The 1912-nt window shown below is 58.1% G+C and overlaps 1 protein-coding gene across 4 annotated transcripts in view; it reads right to left on the reverse strand.

The window, feature by feature from the left end:
- OPA1 (OPA1 mitochondrial dynamin like GTPase) overlaps window positions 1-1912 on the reverse strand; it is a 65396-nt gene that overhangs the window by 57907 nt on the left and 5577 nt on the right. The gene's annotated exons all lie outside the window — the stretch shown is intronic.

Below are 1912 nucleotides of genomic sequence, written 5' to 3' on the forward strand. Positions count from 1 at the left end.
TGTGGGAGAGCCACCCCTGCTGCTGGTTACTGCCGCTCCTCTCCTGGGTCATCTCTGATTCCTCCCCATCCCTCGCGCCCCACAAACACCACTGGCCAAGCCCTGGTCAATCTCCTCCCACCTCCTGTACCCATCCCTCCTCTCCCCTCTGGCAGCCACACCCTAATTCAGACTCCAGGACGGGGACAGGGACAGGTTCATGTGGTGCCAGACACCAAGGGGCTCGCTGAGCATTTGGTGGATTAAGCTGAACTGCTGCTTCCTGCCGCTCCCCTTTCCAATCCACCCTCCAAGCCAGAACCTCAAGGGAGGGGTGTGACCTTGTTACCCCCTCCTTATCTACGCCCCCTTGGATTCCCCGCCTCAAGGCTGGGGCCCAGCTCCACCCCTCCTCCAAGGGAAGGAAAGCAGGGCATAGGCATTTATTAAGCACCTGCTGCATTCCAGGCCCTGTGCTAAGTGCTTTATTACTGTATGGCTTCATGGGATCCTCTCCACCACTCTGGCAGTTTACAGCAGAGGAGACTGAGGCGGGACGTGTCTGAGGTCAGATGTGCAGTCAGGTCTCCCTGAGCCTAGGCTCCATCCCTGGTGGCCTGTGCTGCCCAGGACAGGGCAGCTGACAGTAATCCCTGGCCTCTGTCTCCCACATGGACATGTAAAAGGACGCAGCCCATGCACTCCAAGGAGGATGTGACCTCTCCCCCAATGAGCAGAGCCCAGAGCATGCAGTAAGTGTATAATAGCGGATTCCTGCTTTCTGAACTGATCCATGCCGGCCCCCACCTTCAGGGCCTAAGTCCAGCCTCCCAGAGGAAGCCTTGGTGCCTACCTTTTCTGCCTTCCCTCTGAGCCCCTGCTCCCCAAGAGTCTCCTCCTCTCACCTGCTTAGCACAGAGCTGTTCTCATGTTAGCCATGGTGGGCTTTCTTTTTTTTTTTTTTTTGGAGCGGGGCTAAGTGACTTGCCCAAGGTCACACAGCTAGTAAGTGTGTCAAGTGTCTGAGGCCAGATTTGAACTCAGGTCCTCCTGACTGCAGGGCTGGTGCTCTATTCACTGTGCCACCTAGCCGCCCCTCAATGGTGGGCTTTTTTCCAACCAAAACTAAAACCTTTGAGAGCAGATACGAAGTCCTCCCAGTCAATGCAGGCGGTGCCGTGCATAGTAGACCCTCAACACCTGAGCCTTCCTGTAAACAGCTGGGACACATTTATGGAGGAACAACGTCACTAACAGCTAAACAAGGACATCTACAAAGGAAGCCTCTGGCCCCGACCAGCTCATGGGGCCAAGCCCAGACAAGCATCGCCGGCGGCGGATCTCTGCAGCTCCACAGGCCTGGATGTCGGCCTTTGTCTCCCCAGTGCCCAGCACCACTTAGACAGGCACTGACTGCCCCTGCCAGCTCGTGTGTCTGGGGCCCCGAGAGGTTTGCAAACACTCGGACGGCAGCCCCTGGGATCCTCACAAGCCTGCGAGGTTGGTCCACTTCTTATCCCTGTTTCACAGATGAGGAAACTGAGGGTGAAGTGTCCAGTGACTCTGGGAAGGGAAGCCACACTTGAACTGGGGTCTTCCTGACTGCAGGCCTCAGAGCCCCTGGCACTGGGGGCCAGCCCTCCCCAGCTGGCTTCCTGCTGACTACATACCCTGCCCCTAGGCACCGTGGAGGATCTGGGGAATCAGCACAGCTACCTAGAAGAGCTGCCCGAGGAGAGGCTTTATCTGAAGGCTCCCCACAGGCACAAGTGCTGAGAAGGAAGGAGCCCTCCCCCCACCCTTGGCCTTTGGTCCACGGATGCCAAGATGACCCTCTTCAGGTGAAGCTGCTGGGAGGCTCTGGAGCCCAGTGCTGGGGGATTTAGCGAAGCCTGCAGCTCTGAGGAAGGGGATTCCCCCCCCCCCCCCCCCC

Source organism: Petaurus breviceps, unplaced genomic scaffold (genome assembly GCF_028583685.1).
Source record: "Petaurus breviceps papuanus isolate PSGF00001 unplaced genomic scaffold, PetGlider_PUasm1.0 173, whole genome shotgun sequence".
NCBI lineage: Eukaryota > Metazoa > Chordata > Mammalia > Diprotodontia > Petauridae > Petaurus > Petaurus breviceps.